This window comes from Muscardinus avellanarius (assembly GCF_963383645.1).
Source record: "Muscardinus avellanarius genome assembly, chromosome: 3".
NCBI classification, from domain to species: Eukaryota; Metazoa; Chordata; class Mammalia; order Rodentia; family Gliridae; genus Muscardinus; species Muscardinus avellanarius.
In genome coordinates, this window is record NC_137788.1 from 103,242,401 (window position 1) to 103,267,400 (window position 25,000).

Sequence of the window (25,000 nt, forward strand, 5' to 3'; positions counted from 1 at the left end):
GTATACTCTTCTGTTGCCTGTGCCATTGAAATCATATCCAAGAAATCACTGCCAATTTCAATGTTGTGAGGTTTTATGGCCCAGATTTTCTTCTAAAAGTTTATAGTCTTAAGATTTATATTTAGGTCTTTTATCTATTTTGAGTTAATATTTGTATATGGGATTAGGTAAGGGTCCAACTTTATTCTTTTCCATGTAATTATTATTTTTCAACAATATTTAGTTAAAATATTATTATTTCTACCACCAAATGTTCGTGGAAACCTTGTCAAAAATAACTTGACAATATAGGGAAGAATTTAGCTCTAGGCTTTTATTTAACTCCAATGGTTTATACATCTGCCTTTAGAATAGTAGTACACTGTTTCAATTATTGTAGCTTTATATGGTTTGAAATCAGAAAATATTTATCTTCTAGCTTTGTTCTTTTTCAAGATCGTTTTTGGTATCTAGAGTCCATATTCCATATTAGGATAGAGTTTTTTTCTGAAAAATAAATATATAAATATATGATAGTTTCACCTAAAAAAAAATAGAAAAAAAAATATTCTCTGGTAAGAAAGAAAGTAAAAAGAAATATTGACATGTTATCTTTAAGTCATCAAAAGCTTGGTATCAGACAAATGAAACTGTTATGTGAGATTATCATTTTTAATTTTTGATAAATTGCTATAATACTAGATGTCAACCACTAAGCCAAGCATAGGAGGGAGGGATGGGGAGAGAATGGGGTGGGGATCAGGTGGGGGCTGACTGGGCGATGTGTGCATGTATGTCTACAAAAGTTTATATCACACTATGATGTATGAATACAGTGCACCAATAAAAAAAATGATTGAGATGGTAAATGTCACTATGCGTTTATTTATTTATTTATTTATTATTTATCTTGTGGTACTGGGGGTGGAACTCAGGGGCTTTTCTACCTCCAGGCTATACCCCCAGTCCTATTTTATAATTTATTTGGAAACAAGGTCCCACTAAGTCTTTGAGAGCCTCACTAAGTAGCTGAGGCTGGCTTTGAACCTGTGTGATCCTCCTGTCTCAGCCTATCAAGCCATGGGATTATAAGCGTGCGCCACCATGCCCGGCTTACTATGTGTTTTTAAACAATATTTCAAGGTGCAAGAAGTAGCAGCAGCCAGAAAACTAGAGCTGAGACAAAAGCTAAAGTAAAAGTAAAATAAAAATAACTGGGAAGGGAGAGGCAATAACCAGTCTCAGAACTTAATTCTAGGAATGTCTGAAAGTCAAAGTGACACGTTCCCTTTCATAGAATAAATAAAACAAAAGTCTATACCAACTTTTATTTTTGTTAGTTAATTTCAAAAAAGGAACACTCAGAAGTAGGAAGGGGGACAGGAAGGAAGAAGATGGAGGAAGGGTAGCAAACTGCAATTAAAAAAAATTTTTTTTTGGTAGTTCTGGGGATGGAACCCAGGGGCACTCTACCTTCGAGCTACACCCCCAGCCCTATTTTTTATTCTTTAGTTTGAAACAGGGTCTCACTGAGTTGCAGAGGGCCTAAGTAGCTGAGGCTGGCCACGAACCGCCATCCTCCTGTCTCCGCCTCCCAAATGCTGGGATTACAAGCGTGCGCCACCACGCACGGCTTGCAATTACATTTTTTTTTTTTAAAAATCATTATTTTTCATAAAACACAAAGAAGGAAAGGGTGTGGCAGCACCATCCCCAGCCTTGTACAGAGGGCAAAGTTTGGGCACAGCAGTGACAAAAACCCTCATGCTGCTGCCCGGGAGGGAGAGCTTGATCTATGAAAGCAAACCTCAGCCATCACAGCAGTGAGGGCCCACGAGCAGAACGAACTTGCTGTCCCAACACCTGGTGCAAGAGAGTGGCGTGGAGCAGAGGCACCATGCGAAGGCTGGGCATCCTCTGGAGAGCTGCGGGCACAGGCCCGGGGCCTGGGCAGTCAGAGGGTAGTGCAGGCCATGACAGCACAGGAATCTTGACTGGTAGGCCAGAGGGAGTAGGAATGAAGCAAAGACAAATTATACCAGAAGAAAAATTAAATTGCTAAAAATCTATCCTGTCTTCTCCTTTCCTTGAAACAGAAGAGTTTTGATTTAATTTTATTCGTCCCTGCCTTTCTCATCCCAAGGGCCACAGCACTAGAGGGTGTTGACAGGTGAAGACAGACCTGCTGGGTACAAGCAGGCACGGAGCTCCTAGGAGTTGCCCACAGCTGGCCACGAGGTTCACACAGGAGCGCGGGGTTGATAATGGTCCATGAGGTGCTGTGTGCGAGGCCACGTGGGGGAAGCGGGGACACAGATGGAGCCATGAAGGGCAGCCTGGCCAGCAGCCATGCTCGGTGCCACTTCAGTGGGAGAGGCCAACCAGCGCAGAATTCCCCAAGGGAGGCTGTTACTGGCTCTGCCCGCTCTGGACACCAGGATCCGGTCAGTAGCAGTTAGACAGCTTCTTTTCCCAGCCAAGTGCCTTTTATGAAAATACTGGGAAGTGTTCTTCAATTTAGACTTCAATAAAGATAAGACAAAGGTTAATTGAGAATGGCTGAGTCCCACATTGTGTAATGAGAACTACCTCAAATTTCTTGTACAGTGCTGGAACTTGGAAAACTGCAGCTGGATTCTTGTGTTGACTTCCACGCCTTCCAAACTAAGGGTCTGTTGACCCTGAGTCAGCCCCACCAACCTGCGTCTTCCCTTCCACCTAATTCTTGGCTTATAATGATCTGGGTTCAGATGGATTTTTTTTCCTTTAGAGAAGATTCTTGATACTAATTGCAGAGAATTGTAGAGAATCTCTCTGTAACTTCTTAAAATTCATATTTTTATTCTATATTTATTTATTTATTTATTTAATTCATGGTACTGAGGATTGAACCCAGAGGCATTTTGCCTCTGAACTACACCCCCAGCCTTATTTGTTTTTATTTATTTATTTATTTATTTATTTATTTATTTATTTTGGTGGCACTGGGGATGGAACCCTTTTACCTCCGGGCTACACTCCCAGACCTATTTTATATTTTATTTGTAAACAGGGTCTCTTAAGCCAGCAAGGCAGGCTTCGAACCTGCGCGATCCTCCTGTCTCTGCCCCCCAAGTGCGAGGATTACAAGGGTGCGCCACCACGCCCAGTTGTTTTTTGTTTTTGAAACAGGATTTCACTAGGTTGCCGAGAGTCTTGCTAAGTCTCTGAGACTCTGAACCTGGATCCTCCTGTCTCAGCCTCCCAAGTACTGGGATTATGGCATGACCCACCACATCTAACAAAGTTCGTGTTATTTATTTATTTATTTATTTATTTATTTATTTATTGGTGGTACTGGGGGTGGGACCCAGAGGCTTTCTACCTCCGGGCTATACTCCCAGACCTATTTTCTATTTTATTTGGAAACAGGGTCTCACTAAGTTGCTGAGAGCCTCACTAAGTAGCTGAGGCTGGCTTCGAACCTGCGCGATACTCCTGTCTCAGCCTCCCAAGCGCGGGGATTACAGGTGTGCGCCACCACGCCCAGCTAAGTTCATGTTTTAAATATAACAAAGGCCACATCACTTCCTATCTAGGGAAGTTGCTTCTAGGATGTTCTGTGAAATGACTACCCCCAGTTACTTCTAACCCAGCACGGCTCCTCTCCTATTTGTGATGCTTTGCTCACTTCTGCTCGGTTGTCTCTATTGTGTTCTGGGTTGGGCACTGGCTTCTTTTAGTAGCAAGAATTACTTTCAGTCTGAAACAGATCCTCCCATTTGGAAAGAAATAGAAGTTCTAGAACATTCCTGAACAGCTCCATTCAGCATTCCCCTTTGGTTTCAGTAGTTTGGGGGCTTCTTTTTCCAAGAACTTCATGCTTCCAGATAAGGGCAAGAAAGAACTCAAAGGCTGCCCAGCCAAGGAGCAGGTGGGCACAGCTGCAGCCACATGGGAAGCCAGGCCTCATGTTGGCACAAAGGCAGCAGCCCTCCACCAAGCCACGGACTGGCAAGGATGTGTGCGTCCAGAAGGCAGGCTTTTCAGATTTACACATTCTGTAGGTTAGCAGCAGCCTTTCCTGAAACAGATGCCATGGGATAGAGCTTGCATTTTGAAAGATCCTCGGGAAAAGTTCACAGAATTGTTTATGGAGGAAAAATCAACATGAGCAGCCCCAAAGAGGAAGCCAACAATGACCAGTCAGAACATCAACCTCCTGGCAGGCCACAGTGGCGTAAGCAGTAATCCTACGAACTCAGGAGGCTGAGGTAGGAGGATCACAAGTTCAAGGCTGGCCTGGGCAACGTAATGAAAACTGAAAAGGGCTTGGGGTGCGATTCAGTGGTAGAACATCTCTAGTTCCAATTCCTAGTGCAAAAAGAAAAGACGATTAGTAAGAGTCTAAAGCTCTGGCCCCTGTTCCTTTCCACCAGGATCTGCTTCACTCTCCTGGTCTCTTTAGTCCTCCCCCATCAACACCCCTTCATTTCTAAAATGTAAGAGATGATTTTTCTATGTAAAACGGAAAGAAAGAGGATTTAGATAATGCAACAAATACCACAGCACAGAAGCTGGTGATACAGTTTGAATGATAGGGGTTCTGTTTATTATTCAACTAAAGTTTGTTGAATAGAAAAATTAGAACTAATAGGCAGCTCAGTGCAGCTGTAACAAATCTTTATTACAGAATCAGTAGGAAATAGAGAAGGAAAAGGCAGCCTGCTGACCGGCATGCTGGAGAGCCCGAAAATGGAACTCTGGCCCCTTTTCAGGACCCCAACTTTTTAATAGATTTTGTATTGGTATCTTTCTCATCAGCGTTACCAAGGCAATGTGCTAGTTACTTATTCCTTAGCCAGGTGGTGCCTCTTTGTCTCCGGACAGTGCACTTACTAAGTGCGGGGTCAAGAATCTACCTGGCCTTTGCCTCTACTGTATCGGGCGGTATTGGCTGCTCATCAACTATGGGTGCTTCGAAGCAGCACATGGAGTTTACCTTTCCTATACCCAGGCCAGGTCACAGAGGAGAGGAGGTAAACAGAGGCACTGATTGCCTTTATATAGTTTTAGGGCTAAAGGCTTCAATTGACTCAAAGGCTTTTACTCTAAGTTAACCCTTAGAACAAAGGGCAAAGAGAGAGGGCAACTCTGCATTGTAACAGCTGCCGCCCCCTCCCTGCCAGAGTGCCTGCACAGCACCCAGGCCCTGACTCTATTTGGCATTTTGGAAATTAATAACAAAGCAATTTTCCAATACCAGCACAGCTAGTTCAAGGCAGGAATCCCACCTGCGGCGCTGGTCCAGTGGAGTAACTCTTAGGGCTGGTTAGGACCGGCCACAGTGGAGGTGGCTGAGGCCATCACATCAGGACAACACACATCACCTCTGCTCAGTGTGCCGGAGCCTGCCCCGCTAGCTTCTCCTGGCCTCCCTTCCACACGCTCGTCTTTTTTAATTCTCTGGCTGCTTCGTCTGGTGTGCTGAAATCCTCGCTGCTCCCAGGCGCTGTGCTTCGCTTTGATTGGTACTCTTTGTTCTTTGTGTAAGTGGAGTACTGCTGAAAGAATAATACAGACTTCAGCCAACTCCAGACACTCCTTTGTTCCTCCCTTCCCTGCTCGGGCTCAGCAGGAAATGTGGGAACTAATGTCTTTGAGCATCTACTACGTAAAACATGATTCTAGACACTGGGAATGGAGTCGTGATCAAAACCAAGAGTCCCTGCTCAGCCAGAACCTGCCTTCTAGAGGGGGCGAGAGAGAGATAATAAACAAAATGAGCAAGACGTATGGTTTGTCAGAGGGTGACAAGTGTTTAGGGGAGAAAGAAAGCAGCGGGGTGTGGAGTAGGGGTGGCTTGTCATTTCTCAAAGGGCAGCCAAGAAAGCCTTCAGCGAGGTGACTCGATTACGGATCCGCAGGTGCGTGAGCCGTGTCATGTCTGAGGGAGGAACTCCCATGGCTCCCTGTGACTCACATGCTTCTGATTGGCTGCACTGGGTTTAAATTTACTAACTCTTACTGGGCGTATCAGTTATTAGCTGCCGTGGAACCCACCACCCTAGAACTTGGTGGCTTCAAATAACAAAATTGTATTGTCTTACAGTTGCCAGGTCAGGAATCCATGTGCAGCTCAGCTGGGGCCCCCTGGATCAGAGTTTCTCACACAAGCTTGAAAAGGAGATGTGGGCCAGGACTATGATCATCACCAGGCTCAAATGAAAGAGGGCCCACTTCCAAGGAGGCCCAGGTGGCAGGCCTCTGGCCCACACTGGATGTTAGCTGGAGAATCAGCTCCTGGCCTGCTGGACTGCTCAGCAGGCAGCTCGCGATGGAGCAAGCCAGCAAGAGAGTGAACAAGACAGAAGCCACAGCCTTTTTATAACTGAATCTTAGAAAAAATACAGTATCGTCTTTGCCATGTTATATTCGATGGAAGCAGCTATTTAGGCCAGCTCACACCTGTGTGGAGGGAACCGCAGACAGCATGAATACGAAGAGGTGAGGGTGACTGAGGCCACCTGGGGGATTCTTTGCTACCCTTAGAGTAGATTCTTTGCTACCCTTCGGTCACTTTTCTCTGCAACAGCCGGAGCAGTCCTTATGAAATATAGATGAGAGAATACAACTTACCTTTGCAAAGTCTTCATCACATCGAAGGGCAACAGCTGCGGTCCATGAGCTGGTCTCCACCTTGCCGTCTCTCCTCCCACCGCAGCATCCTCTGGCCTTGTGCTGCTCTGGCCAAAGAGACTCCTCACTCTTGCTCAAATATGCCCAGCCTGTCCCTGCCTTTAGCACCCTTCACATATGCCCTGTTCTCTCCCATCGTTCGATCTCTGCTCAGCCTTCAGCTTCTGGGTGGGACATTTTAACACTGCCGAAAACATCTCATGAGCCAGCCAGGCATGGTGGTAATTACACATCTGCAATCCCAGTACTTGGAAAGCTAAAACAGGAGGATTACAGGTTGGAGGCCAGTTTCAGCAACTTAGAAAGATCTTGCTTCAAAATAAAAAACAAATAAATAAAGGCCAGGCATTGGTGGCACATGTTTGTAATCCCAGTAACTGGGAGGCTGAGACAGGAAGATCACAGATTCACAGCCAACCTCAGCAACTTAGCAGGCTCTTTGCAACTTAGTGAGACCCTGTTTCAAAATAAAAATAAAATAGGGTTGGGGATGTAATTCAGAGGTAGAATGCCTCTGAATTCAATGTTCAGTACCATAAAAAAGGTGGGAGCCGGGTATGCTGGTACACACTTGTAATCCCAGTACTTGGGAGTCTGAAACAGGAGGATCTCAGTTCATGGCCAGCTACTTAGTGAGGCCTTCTAAAATTTAGTGAGACCCTGTTTCAGAATAAAGAATAAAAAAAAAAAATAGGGGCAGGGGTACGGCTCAGAAGTAGAATGCCCCCGGGTTCCATTCCTGGAACCACAAAAAAAAGTGGGGCTGTGGGTATACCTCAAGATAGAATCCTCCTGGGTTCAATCCGCACTATAAAAATAAAGATGGAGTCACCTCTAACACAATAGTAAAAATATTTTTCATTTGGGAGGGGGGGTATTTATCCTAGGCCATTTGTAAACATAATTTCATTTAATCTTTAAAGGTTCCAGGAGATAAGTACTATCGTTACCCTCACCTTACAGAGAAGGAAGAGGCTTGGAAAAACTAAGCTCGTGCAGAACACAGAAGAGCGGAGATTTAAAAACCCAAGCTTGTTGCTGGGCCTGGTGGTGCACGCCTGTAACCCCTGTGCTTGGGAGGTGGAGACAGGAGGATCATGCAGGTTTGAAGCCAGCCTTGCTGGCTTAAAAGACCCTGTTTCCAAATAAAATATAAAAATATGTCTGGGAGTGTAGCCCAGAGGGAGAAGGATTCCGTCCCAAGTACCACCAAAAATAAAAATAAAAATAAATAAACCCAAGCTTGTTTGACTCCAAGCCCACACTCTCAGCCACTCAGTAATGTCATCTTCCCAGCAATAAAGGAACCAAGATGTGGCAGTTGTGCTAAGCATGCCAGAGCACCTGTGGGGCTTGCCTACTGCCATGGTATCAGGCCCCATAAGACTCTTCCTAAAACTGCTCCCTAGGAACCCCTGATATACAGCCTGGGATAAGGACCTTTTCCCTACAGAATCATATCTCACACATTAAGATCTAACAAATAATATAAATGCAAAGCTGAGCTTGGTCTGTAATTTAACAAAGCCTTTAATCTCAAACCAGCTTTAGGTAAAACTGTGGCCATGGTTTTGAAGCCCTTCAGAGCCTGCTGAGGCTTGGGCAGCCTCAGGCTTCTGCTCCTCACCCACATTTTCCCACACTGTGTCCCCCTCCCTCAGAGCCCTGAGTCGTCCCCCAGGACAGTGGAAGGATAAGCCAGGACTGCCTTCTAATCCAAGAGCTGGCAGCCTCCACTGCTGCCACTGGATACACTAGAAGCAGTTGAGGATACCATCTTCACAGTACAGCTGACAGCAGCATCACCCGCCATCCAGAGCACCCTGCCTCCCAGCATGCCTTGTGCTGGCCAGCACCTTGCCTCCCAGCATGCCTTGCGCATACCACGTTGAATTTCTTTCAGCCCCTGAGCTTGTCATGCTCGCTCATCAACTGTGCCTCTACTAGTATAATCTTACCCTAGTTAAAACCTGTCATGTTCAGGTCTCAGCGTAAATGTCATTTCCTCCAGGGAAGCTTCCCTAACCACATCACTCCTGCCCAGGAGAGGCGCACTCCTGCTTTGCTGGCACCCAGACTTGCTCCGTAATGGGAATACCACCTTGGATTGGTAATTATTTGCTATCTCCAACGAGACTCCCTGTGCTCAGGAACCATGCCTGCTGGGTGTCTGTATCTGTTTGTATTTCTATCTATATCTGTCTTCTAGAAATTGGTTTACCAAGTTTCCTTTGGGAAATCTTCCTTCCTCCCCATCTCGACTCTGTGATTTGTATAGGGTTGACACCAACGCTCAGTTCTGGTTGTAGATCTTAAACTGCCCTGTGTACCCCAACTTCCCCACCTCCTTTCTTCCTGGCTCAGGGTTGGCCTGTGACTCAGGCCAGTCTAGTCGGATGGAGCCTCAAGGCTGTGCCTGGACATGGTGAGCCCTGGGCTCTCCCTGCCCTACCGGCTGTGCAGCTTCCTGGGATTCTGAAGCTACCCTGGGCAGATGGAGGCAGAGCTACGGTGGAGGGTTCAGCCAGCAGTGCGCCAAACAGAGCTAAAAAATAAATGGTGTCCAGGTCACATTACTTGAGATGTGGGATCAAGCATTGCCAGAAACTAGAGCTTTGGGGTCTGTTTTTCTGTGGCTAATAACACACCACCAAAGACTGGGCAAATTATAATGAGAAGAGGTTTATTTTGGCTCATGGTTCTAGTCCAAGGTCTAGGTGCCACATCTGGAGATGGCCTTCTTGCTGGCAGAGTCCTGAGGTGGCTCAAGACATCACATGGTGAGAGACAGGGAGAGGGAGAGAGAGAGTGGGGGGAAAGGAGAGAGAGAGGGAGAGGGAGAGAGAGAGTGGGGGAGAAGGAAAGGGAGAGGGAGAGGGAGAGAGTGGGGGAGAAGGAGAGAGAGGGGGAGGGAGAGAGAGAGTGGGGGAGAAGGAGAGGGAGAGGGAGGGGGAGGGGGAGGGAGAGAGAGAGAGAGAGAGAGAGAGAGAGAGAGAGAGAGAGAGAGAGAAAGAGAAAGAGAAAGAGAAAGAGAGATAGTTAGTTCTGGTCTGTTTCCTTCTTACAAAGCATTCATCATAAGTGCTCTACCCGGATGACCTCTTTAATCAAAAGCACCCAAACATCATAGTCAGATTAAGTTTCTCTCTTCTAATACCTTACAATGGGGATTAAATTTCAACATAATTTTCAGAAGGGACAAAGCATAGCCTAGCACTACTTCTAGTTTGTCAGTTATACAGACCAATAAGTTCCCTTTACGGGTTAGACAGATTTGAGGTTTTAGTTTTGTGTTTTGTTACTTGCAACCAAGAGACATTTTTATTTCATTTAATTAATTAATTAATGTGGTACTGGGGATTAAAGTCAGGGGTATTCTACCTCTAAGCTACATTTCCAGCCCTTTTAATTTTTTATTTTCAAGCAAATTCTCACTAAATTATCAAGGCTGGCCTCAAACCTATAATCCTCCTGTCTCAGCCTCTCCAGTACTGGGATTACAGGCATGCAACCACTATGCCCAGCTGAGACATCTTAATTGTGTGTGTGTGTGTGTGTGTGTGTGTGTGTGTGTGTTACTGGAGATTGAACCCAGGGACACTCCATCTCTGAGCTACACCTCCAGCAATTTTTTTTTTTTTTTGGTGGTACTGGGGTTCCTGGAAGCCCTTCTACTTCCGGGCTACACTCCCAGAGCTATTTTATACTTTTTATTTGGAAACAGGGTCTCTTAAGCCAGCGTGGCTGACTTCGAACCTGCGTGATCCTCCTGTCTCCGCCTCCCAAGCGCAGGGATTACAAGTGTGCACCACCACGCCCGGCCTCCAGCAATATTTTTTAAAACGGGGTCTCACTGAGTTGCAGAGGGCCTCATTAAGTTGTTGAGGCTGGCTATGAACCTGTGATCCTCCTGTCTCAGCCTCCCAAGTACTGGGATTACAAGTGTGCACCATCACGTCTGCCTAGACATCTTATTTTTAAATTCTGCTTTATTCCTCACTGCATCCTCTGCCGTCAGCTGATGCTTAGTTGTGAGTAGTGGTGCAGTGTCTTTGCTCTTCTGATAGAGCTGCTCTCTTGGCTGTTCTGGGGCAGGCACTGGCAGCGCTCAGCTCTCGGCTGTTCTGGGGCAGACACTGGCAGCACTCAGCTCTTTTGAGTCCCCAGGGCCAGGTTCTATTTCTTTCTCTTGCTCCTACATAACGGCTGGTCAGAGTTTCTTCTTGTCATTTCCCGGGGTCCTTAAGACCCCGGAGTGCTGCTATCTGACTACGAGACACAATCTCTGTCTCCTTACTCCACTTGCAGAATCATCCCCAACTAAGCTCATTCAAGTCCTCAACCTGCTTTAATCGATTAATCAATTAGATCATTGATTGAATGATTTAATTATTTTGAGACAAGCTCTCTCTCTATTGCCCTGGTCAATGTCAAACTTGCAATCCTCCTGCCTCAGCCTCTGGAACAACTGGGCTTACAGGTGTGTGCCACTGCCCCTGGCTTTTAACCTGCTTGAGCAGATCATGGTAACCCAGAGCTGGTTATGGACCACACGGCTACTCAGAGAGCAAATTTAGGTCTCTGTCCACTTGCCTTTAAAAAAAAAAAAAAACCCAGGCTGTGGTTGGATCTTCCATTCACACATTGAATAAATTCTGCCCTTCTTGTGGTCAGCAATCTGTTCCTAGACCTGTTGTTGGAATCACAGAATTTGAGAAAGAAATGTAGAGGTCACCTTGCCTCGCCATCCCTGGGCAGGTGCACCAGTGCTCCATCCCGGGCTGGGGTCTAGCCTGCCTTGGCTTGATCATGCCCAGGGACCGGCTGCTCCAGGCTTTGCAAGGCAGGCATGCTGTCAGACAGCTCAGATTGTTAGAAAGTTCTTCCTGAAACGAAGCCGGAATCTGCTTCCTTGTCATTCCACCTAGTCCTGATCTGCCATCTGGAGTTCCTGGCATCAGCCTGATCCCTCCCCCACATGGAAGCCACTGGGATATATGAGGACAGCCCACATGTCCCTAAAGCCTGCTCGCCTCCAGGCAAAGCATCCTTATGCCCTCACTCCATTCTCAAGTGACTTAATTTCCCAATATCACACTAGCTCACTATCCTTGGAATATGCCTCAGTTGTGATTGTCCACCCCACTGAAGATAGGGTTCCTGAATAGATTGCCACAGTCTACACAGGGCCTGTCCAGCACCAAGTACAACGGGACCTCCTATGCCCTGTTCTGGATTCACCATCCCGTTCGATGATGAGGTAGCTTCTGGTGCCGTTTTTACAGCCACACTATACCATTGGCTCAATGTAATCATAGAGAAAATGAAATTTCCTCCATCGAATTTTCCATATTTTTCCGGGAAGATGGCAACCGAGAAAAGCGGGGCTTAAGAGCCCTGCTAACAACCAATCTCCATTACCACAAAATCAGTGCCTTTCATAGCCAGAAAACACCATCACCAGAGAAACAAAAAAATCACCAGGCTCCAGAGAGAAAGCGGACTGAGAACAGAGCCACAGAGGAGATACACCGGCCTCATGCCCGAGGACGCGGCAGCAGCGCCATACTGCCGGTGGCAGCGGCGAATTCACCAGACAGCTACAGCAAGCCAAGGTGAGCCACTGCGGAACAGCCAGGCAGGATTTCTCGCTGCAGGTAAAATCTAAAGCTCCCAGTGGCTGAGCTCAGCACACTGCTGTGACTCAGAGTGGAACTCAAAACTAAGAAGAAATAAGCCAGCCTCACGGCCGAGGGCGTGGCAGCGGCGCCATATTGCCACCGGCGGCAGCAGCAGAGAATTCACCAAATCCAGTACAGCTACATCTGCGTACTCAAGAACAGTGAGTCAAATTGCGGGCCACAGAGGAGAAATCCCAGTACTGTAATCCCTGGGACTTGACCCAGTGGGGGAGTGGCGGTGGCAGAGATATCACACCATAGGAGAACGTGCAACCTGGCACCCCCCACAGTCTAAAGCAGCCTCTATCAACTCTCTGGGTCGGAGACTCTGTGATACAACCCAGTAAAGGAGTAGTGGGGTCAGAGATACTACAGACTCGAGATCCAGAGCACCTTAAGTGAAGTCATAGTGACCCAAGGGAAGAACCCAGAGAAGGCACAAACTTCCGAAATCATGGGAAAGAGGAATAACACTGGAGCAATGAATGCCCACAACCCCACAACATCAGAACCCGATAAAACAGAAAATCAGAGATTTCTAGAAGATCAAATCAGGAAAATAACTGTAGAAATAATAGAGGTGCTTCGAAAAGAATTCAGAGAGGGCCAAAAAGAGATAAAGGATGCAATTAACGAAGTAAAGGCCTCAATTCAAAGCACGAACAACCGATTAGACCACATGGAGAACAGAATCTCGCTCTTAGAAGATGATCATTCCAAAAATGAACGCATAGTTTCTAATCTAGAAAAAAATATCCGACAGCAGGAATCTGACATTGAAGAAATATGGGCCCATTTTAAGAGAGCTAACCTAAGAATAATTGGAATAGAGGAGGGAAAAGAAGGTGACACCAAAGGGATCAACAATCTCTTCAAGGAAGTAATAGCAGAAAAATTTCCAAACATAGAGCAAGAGGTCAATACACAGGTCCAGGAAACTTATAGAACTCCCTTTAGACAGGATCAGACAAGAGGATCCCCATGCCACATAATTGTCAAAATGACCAAATGTGGAAGCCAAGCAGAGAATCTTAAAGGCAACAAAAACAAAGGGCCAAGTGACATTCAGAGGCAAACCAATTAGTATCACTCCAGACTTCCCAAACCAAGTCATGAGAGCCAGAAGGGCTTGGAGTAACATATTCCAAACTCTGAAAGAACACAACTTCCAGCCAAAAATTTCCTACCCAGCAAAACTTTCTATCAAATTAGATGGGGAAATATGAAGCTTCCATGACAAACAGAAACTGAAGGAATTTATGTCTTCAAAACCAGCGCTAGAGAAAATACTCAAAGAGATTAACTACAAAGAAGAAATAGGTAACACACACCAGAACCAGAGAAACAAGAGTTTCCATCCAACAGACATCTAAGATTGGTTATCTGTGGAGATTCATTACTTATGTTAGTCTTTTACCTATCTCTAAATGGTATTGTTTGCCTTTATTGTTGTTAATTTTTAGGATTTCTAGTTGGAATATTAATATACCTTCAGATATAGCATTTGGAAATATTTTATCCAATTCTATTAGTAACTTTTAACTCTGTTTACATTGTCTTTGGATATACAATATTTTTTTTATTTTTAGGGAGTTTGTATACTCTTCTGTTGCCTGTGCCATAGAAATCATATCCAAGAAATCACTGCCAATTTCAATGTTGTGAGGTTTTATGGCCCAGATTTTCTTCTAAAAGTTTATAGTCTTAAGATTTATATTTAGGTCTTTTATCAATTTTGAGTTAATATTTGTATATGGGATTAGGTAAGGGTCCAATTTTATTCTTTTCCATGTAATTATTATTCTTCAACAATATTTAGTTAAAATATTATTATTTCTACCACCAAATGTTCGTGGAAACCTTGTCAAAAATAACTTGACAATATAGGGAAGAATTTAGCTCTAGGCTTTTATTTAACTCCAATGGTTTATATATCTGCCTCTAGAACAGTACTACACTCTTTCAATTATTGTAGCTTTATATGGTTTGAAATCAGAAAATATATATCTTCTAGCTTTGTTCTTTTTCAAGATCATTTTGGGTATTTAGAGTCCATATTCCATATTAGGATAGAGTTTTTTTCTGAAAAATAAATATATAAAATATGATAGTTTCACCTAAAAAATAGAAAAAAATATTCTCTGGTAAGAAAGAAAGCAAAAAGAAATATTGAAATGTTATATTTAAGTCATCAAAAGCTTGGTATCAGACAAATGAAACTGTTATGTGAGATTATCATTTTTAATTTTGGATAAATTGCTATAATACTAGATGTCAACCACTAAGCCAAGCATGGGAAGGAGGGATGGGGAGAGATTGGGGTGGGGATCGGGTGGGGGCTGACTGGGTGATGTGTGCATGTATGTCTACAAAATTTTGTATCCCACTATGATGTATGAATACAGTGCACCAATAAAAATAAATAAATAAATAAATAAAAAGAAAAAAAAAGAATTTTCCATATTTGAACATTTGTTGTATGGGGCCCTACACTGATTTTTCTTAAATTTTATATTGCTGGCTTTAGGCTGCACAGAACACTATGATGACCCTATTATTTATCACCCAATCTGTGACATTTTTGAAACTGAAAGAGGAAGCCATTTTCCTGTTAATAAATATATTGAAGCAACAAGCTCAAACAAAACCATCCCAAACCAACCTGAACATAGGGCCGTGCTGAGCAAAGCGGTCAGAGCACAGAGGACGGGGTTGAATCCCAGCAATACCATTTACCAGCTCTGCACTTAATCTCTGGATGCTACTGCTTTCCCATTTTGGAAAGGGAGACAATATTCCTACGTCGTAGGATTATTGTGAGCATTAAACACGATCATGTATAGAAAGCATTTAACCCAGAGCCTGGCTCACATCAAGTGCTTAAAAAATGGCATCTGTTATTTTTATCCTGTTGAGATCTTTTTGAATTTGACCAGTGATCCCTCTCAATATTGTGTCATCTTTAAACCTGATAAGTACAGCTTCCACTACTCTCTCTGAGTTATTGCTTAAAATAACCTGTTCTGGCGTCACAGACAGCCCTGTGGCATTCCACTGGTGTTCTCCACCGTGCTGATGTTGCAGCGAGGGTTCCCTGGATATGCTGTTAACCTGCTAACCCAGTGTATGAAGAGAAAGTCACTTTAGTAATGAAGTCCTTCAACAATTCAGAGGCTGAACAGGCATACATGGTTTTTGTTTTAGTACTAGATAAAACCCAGGTACAGTCTACCTCTGAGCTTCATCCCCAGCTCTTTAATTTTTTTTTTTTTTAATTTAGTTTTTGTTGGTTTTGTTACTAGGAATTGAATCCAGGGACATTTTACCTCCAAGCTCCAGTCCCAACCCTTTTTATTATTTATTTATTTTTTATTTTTGTGGTACTGGGGTGGAACCCAGGGCATTCTATCTCTGAGCTATACCCTCAACCCTATTTTTTATTTTTTATTTTGAAACAGGGTCTCACTGAGTTGCAAAGGGCCTCACTACATAGCTGAGGCTGGCTGCAAACTATGATCCTTCTGTCTCAGCCTCCCAAATGCTGGGATTACAAGAATGAGCCACTATGCCCAGCTTTAATTTTTATTTTGAAACAGGGTCTAAGTTGCTGAGGGTCTCACTAAATTGCTGAGACTGGCTTCAAACCTGTGATTCTTCTGTCTCCAGCGCTCTCTCTCTCTCTCTCTCTCTCTCTCTCTCTCTCTCTCTCTCTCTCTCTCTCTCTCTCTCTCTGTTCTGCTTTGTATAGTCCCCCAAAGTTCACATGGGGGAGACTTAACCCCCAATGCAACAGTGTTGGGAGGTGTAGTCTAAAAGGAGATTAGGAAGGGAGGGCTTTTCTCTCTCCAGTGGGTTAATGCCATCATCATGACAGAAGGGGGCTAGCTTTCCTGAGGGTGGTGTTAGGGAAGCAGACCGGCCTCTCCTGTCCTCTTGCTCGTGCTCCCGCACGCTCCACGTGGGATGATGCAGCAGAAGGCTCTTGTTAGGTGCTGATGCTGTGCTCTTGAACTTCCCAGCCCTTAGAACCACAAGCCAAATAAACTTCTGTTCATTACAAGTTACCCGGCCTGTGGGATTCTGTTACAGCAGCAGAGCATAGACTAAGACCCTCTTTCATATTAAAGTTCACACAAGCATCTTCCCACCAGCCAGAGACCCAGGCAGCCACCAGCGTTCTGTCCTCAGCATGTGACTTCCTGGTCACCATTCTATCTAGCAGAAGGGGGGGGGGGAGGCACGGGAAGTGACTGTGGGGGTTCATGGAGGGCCTGGAGGCAGCGCGCTTCACTTCTGCCCATGTTCCGGCAGAGAAAACCGAGACACAGAGGTGCACCTGCTGTACCCAAGGTGGGAAGTGCAGTGCCACTATGCAGCCAGGCCCAGTTCCACTCCTGTTCCTGTGGCCAAATGGGGACCTAGGATTTGTGGGCAGCTAGCAATCGCCACCTGCCCCAGCCCCCTACTACATTAGCATTCGGCTCACATTTTCTTTCTTGACCTTGACGAAATAAGGTGAGACTGCACCAAATACCTTATGAAATCAAAGACTTCCAGAATTCTGCCCTGACACTAGCTGAGACCCCTATCACAAAAGGAAATCGCTTCCAGGACCTCATCAGGAGGCCAGCACTGTCATTGTGTCTGAGAAATACTTTCGTATTTTGAACAGTGAAATTCACTTAATTTTTCCATTAACCTGGGTGGGGAGGAAACAAACAGAAGGAAGGAACATGGTGGCATTTTTTAAAAGACATGAAATTAAATTTCAAGCTTTATGGAACTGTCAGCAAGAAAGGAACTCTACATTCAATATTCCTTTTGGGTAGTGCTGGAGATCAAATCCAGGGTATCCTGCATGCAGGGCAAGTATTCGACCATTGAGCTACATTCCCAGCCCAGATTCCTGTTTGAACAGCCCTGAGTCCCAAGCTTCTCAAGTTGCTGGACGTGGTGAGCAACAGAAGCGTTAGGTCTAGCATTTAAACTCCAGACTATAGCCATTAAAGTCAAGCACTGCAGACAAGCAGCCCCTCAAAGGGAACAAACATGTATACAGAGCTTACTCAGCACCATGCTCTGTGCAGAGAATAAAGAAGAAAACCATCTGTGATCCCTGTTCTGGAAGGTCTTTCTGACTAAAAGGTTCCTAGTTGCAAAAACTGATAACCAATTCTGGCTACTTAAGGCAGAAAGTGAATTTATTAAAGAATATTAGATCACAAAACCGCTGGGGAGCCACGCATCTAGAAATGATGCCCCCAAACCCTTGGCAGCGCTAGGCTAAAGGAGACAGTGCTGGGCCCCTTGTCAGCGCAGGCTTGCAGTTTGAATTGGCGAGCCCACCACCGCAGGCCTGGACGCTCCTGGCTGGATCACCGCCTTGGCCGGCTGAGCTCCTCCTCCGGGACCTGCTGCTCTGCGTCACTAGCTTCTGGTCCGGGCCCCATATGGGCATGTGTGGTGCCCACCCGAGCTGCGCCCTAGCTCACCGTGTCTGCCCTCTGAGGCCGGGCGTGGGGCTGGCGAAACAGAATTCTCTTAACACAAGAAGCATGAAAAAAAGGTCCATATTGGGGTGAAAGGTCCATGTAATTGCCCGTACTAAAGTGAGATCAATACTTTACAAACAGTTATAGAAGCATAGAGGACAGAGACTGGACTCTGACTGAGCGAGCCAGCAAAGGCCTCCCGGGGCACACTCCACCTTCCCACCCCCTGAAGCCTTATCACTCGGCCCTCATTTTCTATCTTGTGTTCTGGGTCATAGAAGATGAGTAAGCCATTTCTGGAGAGGTTTTGAGGACAAGCCCTGCACACAGAGGGTGAACAGTGACGTCGGGGAGGGAGGCATGCTGGGTCGGCCAAGACATCTCTGCAGCAGAGGGTTGAGTTAGCAGCAAGGGGCAGGGGACAGAGGGGACGGTCAACATCAGATCATGAAAGCCTTGGATGGTAGGTAGGGACACAGACTATATTTGAAGAAAAAACAAGACAGTAGTCATTGGATACCATTTAAGGATGGGAATGATATGACCTGTGAGTGTGTGTGTGTGTGTGTGTGTGTGTGTGTGTGTGTTTTTACTGGGGATTGAACCCAAAGTCATTTTATCCCCGAGCTACACTCCCAGCCCAATTTTATTTCTTATTGTAAAGCAGGGTCTCACTAAGTTGCAGAGGCTGGCCTTGAACCTGCGATCCTCCGTCTCAGCCTCCCAAGTACTGACTGGGATTACAGGTTTGTGCCACCACGCCCAGCTTGATTTGCTCATTTTAAGAAGTAAACTGGCACAATGTACAGGGTGAGCCGGACAGGAAAGAAAAGGAAGATGAAGAGTCCAGAGGCTGGTGCCAAAGACCAGAAGAGGATGACGAGGATCTGAATGCAGGCAGAGGCAGTGTGAGGGAAGGGGATGTTGAGTCTTAGAAATCCTTCCAGAGTGAGGCTGCACCTGGAAAATCACACTGTGGGTCTGGAGACAGGCTTGGGACCATTGACTTTTAGATGATAGTTGATTCAATGAGATAGGTTGAGGGAGGAGACAACTGGGAGCTCCCGGAGGCAACATCTGAAAGATCAAGTCAGGTTTCCCAGGGCCAGCACCAAGCCAAACGCAGTAGGTGCCGGGCGGGGTGGGGGGTGCAGAATCTGGAGCCAGCCTCCTGGAGCATGTTGTCCCAGGGAGGTGCACACAGGCCACTGTAGGTTTTGTCTATCTAACATCCGTTTCCTCTTCTCATTGATTTATTTGGGGGGAATTATCTCATACCAGGTAGTCTTGGCAAATATCAGTCTTGATGCCCTGCCTACTCCTGGCTAAGAGATAGAGCCAAAGGGCAATCCGACTGTCTTCAAGGACTTCTTTTTTTTAAAATATATTTTTATTTGTGCACTGTAGTCAAACATCACAATGGATTACAAGATTTGTTAGGATATCCAAGTACACACCATCCAATCAACCTTTATGCCATCCCCATCCCATTCTCTCCCTCTCTCTCAATCCCATGCTTGATTTAGTGTTTAACATTGATATATTTATTTACGTACATCATGTGCTTTAAAGAGATTCCATCTTCCCCCATCTCATCCCCTCTGATTGGTCATCTTAATTGCTCCTCCATAGGGCCCCTTCTTCCACTAGATTTCCTCCTATTACACATTTCTTCCTAGTTTTGCATATTAGGGAAAGCACCCAATTTTTTTTATTTTCTGTGATATTTCTCTGTGTATGCTGCTTTGCAAGTTCCTATTCCACTCTTGAAGGCCCCAGCACTGGCCTGGCCACCCGGTAGACTTTGATCCCGGCCTCACTGGCTCCAGTACCAGCCTTGCCTTGTGGTAGGTTTTGATCCCAGCCTCATAGGCCCCAGCACCGGCTTTGCCTTTAGGCTAGCTCCTATCTTGGCATCGCTGGCTCCAGCTACGGCCTCACCAAATAGCAGGCACTGATCCCGGACTTGCTGACCCCAGCACCGGCCTCGCTGCATGGCAGGCTCCGATCCCAGCCTCGCTGACCCCAGCACCGGCCTCACCCCTCAGCAGGCTCTGAACCGAGCCTCGGAGGCCCCAGCACTGGCATTGCCTCATGGCAGGCTCTGATCCTGGCCTCGCTGGCCCCGGCACTGGCCTTGCCTCACAGCAGGCTCTGATCCCAGCCGCACTGGCCCCGACACCAGCCTCACTCCTCGGCCAGCTCCGATTCTGTCCTCCGAGGCCCCAGAACCAGCCTTGCCTCACAGTAGGCCCTGATCCCAGCCTCACTGGCACTGACACCATCCTCACCCCTTGGTAGGCTCCAAGCCAGGCCTTGGAGGCCCCAGCACCTCTCTTGCCTCACAGCAGGCTCTGATCCCAGCCTCACTGGTCTCAACACCAGCCTTACTCCACAGCAGGTTCCAATCCCAGCCTCAGAGGCCCCAGCACCGGCCATGCCTCACGGCAGGCTCTGATCCCGACCTTGCTGGCCCTGACATCGGCCTTACCTCTCGGCAGGCTCTGATTTTGGCTTCAGAGACCCCAGCACTGGCTTTGCCTCATGGTGGGCTCCGATCCCGGCCTCGCTGGCCCCGGCACCAGCCTCACCCCTTGGCAGGCTCCAATCCCAGCCTCAGAGGCCCAAGCACCAGCCTTGGCTCATGGCAGGCTCCGATCCCAGCCTCACTGGCCCCGGCACTGGCCTAGCCATCCGGCAGGCTCCTATCCTGGCCTCAGAGGCCCTGGCACCGGCCTTGCTGTCTTGCTGTGCATCGGTCTCTGTTCTTTGCCACTATGAGCAGGTCATCTACAGATGTTCACTTTTTTCTTCCTTTTTTTTTTTTTTTTTTAGTGGTACTGGGGTTCCTGGATACCCTTCCACCTCTGGGCTTTACTCCCAGGGACCCGCTTTTTTTTTTTTTTTTAATATATTTTTGTTTGGAAACAGGGTCTCTCAAACCAGCAAGGCTGGCCTCGAACCTGCATGATCCTCCTGTCTCCACCTCCCAAGAGCGGGGATTGTACGTGTACCACCGCGCCCTGCATTCTTCAATTTTTTTTTAATATGAGAAAGACATACATGTCTTTTGAGAAAGCTGGGACCCCAAATACCCAGTGACAATGAATTTTGTCCTCCCTCCAAAGGCCGAGGTTTACAGCTTCACTCCGGAGAGCAGGCTCTGCTGCTCCACATGTACCCTGGCCTCCCACTCTGTGCAGAGGAGCACGGTGGCTGTGAGGGCTGATGACTCCCAGTACCTGCAGTGTGATGGCCCATCCTGGCTATGCAGGGCTCCCTCTTAAACACCCCCAAACCCTTTTACCACTTGGCATGTTGTCCATAATTCCCAATCATGTGTGGGAGGAGCAGTCTACTTTTGGGGAGATTCCCTCAAAAGTTCACGGTGGACTGGACTGGATCTGTCTGCCCCTCCAAATTCTGGTCACCACCACCACTGCTGCTGCCACTGACATCTCAGTTCTCTCCTGAACACCTTTCCCACACGGATTTTTTTCCAGAATTTCCGAGCATGTGCAGAAGTAGTGGTATACCTTTGAGAATGTTTCCTTAAAATTATGAGGTGGAATGGATTGGATCTCTGCCTCTACCAAATGCTGACCACTGCTGCCGCTGCCACAGCCATCTCAGTTCTCTTCAGAGCACTCTCTTCACACAGCATGTTGTCCCAAGTTCCCGCAGCCATCTTGACCCCTCTCCAATATTTTTTCCTTCTTTTTTTTTTTTTTTAAAGAAGATAGTATGTGTGGTTTGAAGAGGTTGTGTGATCGAGCACTCAGCAGCAATGAATCTTATCTCCCTTCCAGGAGCAGAGGCCCACAGTCACACCACGCAGAGCAGGATCTGCTGTTCTGAGCGCACCACAGGCCCTGGCACAGCACAGCAGCGCTGAGTTCCTTGGGACCCGCAGCTCGGCCTCCCGCCCAGCACTGAGCCTCCTGGTTCATGGGCTTGGCCTCCCACCTGGTGCCGGGTCTCCTGGAACGCAGGCTCGGCCTCTTGCCTGGTGCCAGGCCTCCCTGTTTGTGGGCTTGGCTTTCCGCCCGGGACTGCTCAGCTCCCTCCACCATGCCCGGGTCACTTTTCTTACAAGGTATGATGTCAAGAGTTCCCTGCATGCGCGGCAGAAGTGGTCTTTTCCCTAGTCTCTTCTGGGATGTTCTTCCTCAAAACCGCTTTTCTTGCGTGGCTGGCGCTTCCTTGTCATCTTGATTCTAATTCCACCACTATCCACTCTCTCTCCTGGATTCTAGATCATAAGTCACGGCTGAAAATGTCTCCTTAAGTTGTCCCAATCAGATTTTAATCCAAACTCTGGTGTCCAGGGCTTCTCCGAGGAATGCATGCTCTGATCGGTGGCCACGATTGCCTTTGCGACCGCGGCCACCGCCATCTTGCCTCTATTCTCAAGGACTTCTTATTTTGAATGGAGTGAAGTAAAGCTAGAAAGAAGAGTTTGGATGGAGCTGGTTCGATGAGCAACGTCTTCCCAGGGGACATCCCACAGCTTCTGCTCCGGGACTCCTGAGTGCCCGAGCTCAGTCCCTTCTCTGAGCTGGGTTTCCAGTCTTCCTTCCAACAAAGCTCTTCAGTTGAGTTTTCTCTCTGCTTACAGGAGCCAGAAACTGTGGCTTGCGATCAAGGAACCCCAAATAACCCACAGAGTGATCGACACTCATGTAAACCCTTACAGACCAACCTCCCAACAGGCACAAGGCATTAATGAAGAAGGAGTAGGGCCTGTGTGCACAGCACGCGGGGATCATCCCAGCTGTGACTGCATTCTCACTTGCTGCAAGACCTTGGCCAGGTCGTTACCGCTCCGGGTACTTCTTGCTCCGTCTACTAATCGCAGTGCTGAGCTAGATGATACTCAGTGTTCGGTGGCCAGCTTCTAACCTGTTCTTTTGAAAAAGTCTGAATTGTGCTCTTTGATGATCCCCATTGTGACATACTCCTCCCATGGCTCGATGGCAGTCTGCCAAAGGGTGACCACTGGCTGACAAAAGAGTTGGCTTTTGTCATTGGGTACAAGCCAACTCTGGCCCTTCTAGGGCTGGCTTCTGGTCTGAGCCTCTCCAAGTCAGGAAGCTGAAAGACTAAGTCTTTGACTCTTGTTGTAAAAAAGAGTGTAGGACAGTATTCCTCAAACTCTGTATGTAGGAGGGAACTTGTGAAAATGCAAATGCCCAGCGGGCATGGTGGAGCACACTTATAATCCCAGTACTTAGGAGGCTGAGACAGGAGGACCACAGGTTTGCAGCCAACCGCAGCTACTTAGTGAGGCCCTCCGCAACTTACTGAGACCCTATTTCAAAATGAAGAATAAAAAAATAGGGCTGAGTTTTATCTCAGAGGTATAATGCCCCTGGGTTCAATTCCCAGTACAGTACAAAAAAAAAAAATGTCAATGCCCACAGACTACCATTAGGTACCCTAACTTAGCACAGGAGTAGGGGGATGAGTCCCCAAAATCTGCATTATTAATACACTCTCTAGACGATTCTGATACAGGGGTGTGAGGGTGATACTTGAAGATTCACTGGTTTGAAAAGAAAACAGGAAGGGAATATAAAGATGGAACAGAGTGGGGAACTGAGTGAAGCAAGGGGAGAGAGGGCTGCAGTAACCCAGAGAACAGACAGGACTGGGCTGCAGAGGCTGAGGGAGATTACAGGGAGGAAGGGAGACAGGAAACATTCTTAGCTAGACATTAGACTTGGAGCGCCCTGCAAACACCATGTACCTGAAGACCTTTAATAAAATAATGACGATGGTGGTGGTGATGGTGATGGTGATGGTGATGGTGATGGTGATGGCGGTGATGATGGTGGTGATGATGTGGTGGTGATGCTGATGGTGGCAATGGCGGTGGTGATGATACGGAGGGTGATTTGACTGAGGAGGGTGGTAATGATGGCAATAGCAATGGCAATGGAGGGCAGCAGGTTTTCTAACCAGCCTTACAGGGCTGGTAGGAAGCAGAGCCATCTGGTGCATGTTCTGTACATTACAGATTCTATTTTGCTTTCACTAGCGCTGCTCAGCCAAATTTATATCTGTTTCTGGCTGCAAAACCTTGCCTGGTATTGGACTAAGCCCTGAGCTCTGAGCAGGAAGAATTTCATGCCAAAGACGTGATCGGTTTTTCCCCAGCCTAGGGCATGGCTGGATTTCTGAGCCTTCCTAGAATTTGAGCCCTTGTTCCAGAGAGTGGAGACTCAGGAATGTTCCAAATGAATGATTGGAAGCCTGGAAGGAAAGCCTGCTCACACAGCCAGACGCCGTTCCTCCTGCGGTGGAGGGCAGCTTTGGCCCCAACCTCACTGATTTTCGCTCTTTCACATCCTTACCCCAATCCATCTACTGCTGCTTGGGGCAAGGACAGGGCTCTGTTCATCTTTTCAGTCCAGGGCCTGTCCCCTAGGAGCCGCTCAGTGAGTGTCTGTGAGGCAAGGTGGCCGGACGGATCATACAGGCAGGTGGTGGTAACATCCAGGGACTGGGAGACATCATTAGGGCTGGCCCTGCCGAGACAGATACAGACAAGAATAATTGACCAGCAGTAGGGAGCAGCTGAAGATTAAGATCTCAGCAACCTGAAATTTGCCCTTCTTGAGGAGGAAAATGAATTTGCTTAAAGCTAAACAGTGATTTAATTATAACAATGCAAAAATAAAAATAAAAACACCCGACTAGTGCTGTTTCCTGTTTCCATCACTCCCCGAAACAAGACAACGATCCACAGGGTTTGGGGGGGGGGGTGCTGGTCTAAGAGGCTCTTGGAACCATCAGAACATTTGTCATCTCTTCTGAGTGTCTGACCTTTTTCCTTCCCAGCTGTTTGAAGGCATACGGGCAGAATTGGTCTCCCGGTGCCCAAACACAGGTGATACCACTCACCCTCACTGCATCCAGACTGATGCTTCAAACTGCACACACCTACTTAGATTCTCCCCCACTTTCAAATTCCTCATCAGGCCAGGCCTGCAATCTTATCGCATCAGGAGGACAAGGCAGGAAAGCTGCCAAGGTCGAGGCCAGCCTGGGCAATTTAGCAAGACCACATCTCAAAAAATAAAAAGAACTTGCGATGGAACTCAATGGGAGAGCACCCCTGGTTTCAATCCCCAGGACTGCAAAGTACATAAATGAATGAATAAATAA